Source organism: Cynoglossus semilaevis, chromosome 20 (genome assembly GCF_000523025.1).
Source record: "Cynoglossus semilaevis isolate Cse_v1.0 chromosome 20, Cse_v1.0, whole genome shotgun sequence".
NCBI classification, from domain to species: Eukaryota; Metazoa; Chordata; class Actinopteri; order Pleuronectiformes; family Cynoglossidae; genus Cynoglossus; species Cynoglossus semilaevis.
The window spans coordinates 181,028-181,659 of record NC_024326.1 but is presented as its reverse complement, the minus strand read 5'-3'; positions in this window follow the sequence as shown (position 1 = coordinate 181,659).

Sequence of the window (632 nt, the reverse complement as noted above, 5' to 3'; positions counted from 1 at the left end):
TCGTCAAGCAGGCCGGATTGAACCACCCAGCGGGCCGGATTTGGTCCACTGGCCGTATGTTTGTCAACCACCGACTTAGACTCTTTAACTGGAATGTCGCCTGGTCTGCAGCTCCTCCTCCTGCAGGTATGACAGATTCAAGTTAATATCAAAACAGAGGAGAAGAAAGTTTTGCTGACTGAACGATACTTTTGGTCCATTTTAGCGCTTTTCCAATCATATAACTTCTGGCTAACAATCGGGTATTTCTGTTCTGCTAACTGTTCCCGAACTGTGCGGCAAGCTTTGAACTTTTAGCGCCACATTATTTGGCAAAATGTAGCCAAAGTTTTGGCACTAATGCTAAGTTAAGGCTATTTTCTAAAAATAAAATTTTTAACTAAATCTTTGTACTCAAACTCAATTTACTTTTATAGGCTTGCCTTAATTTATTTAGTAGCTAATTAAGAATATTAACTCATTGTAGGCTGAAGATTTATAAATAAATAGACCCAAACAATGTGTTGCTGCTTTGTTTCTTTTTTCCTTTCACTTAAAGGGATTTCTAAATAATAAAAAAGGGACTAATAAATGAGAATGGCCAAAAATATCTTTAATGTAATGGATGGTCCAGTAATAAAATATACTTTACG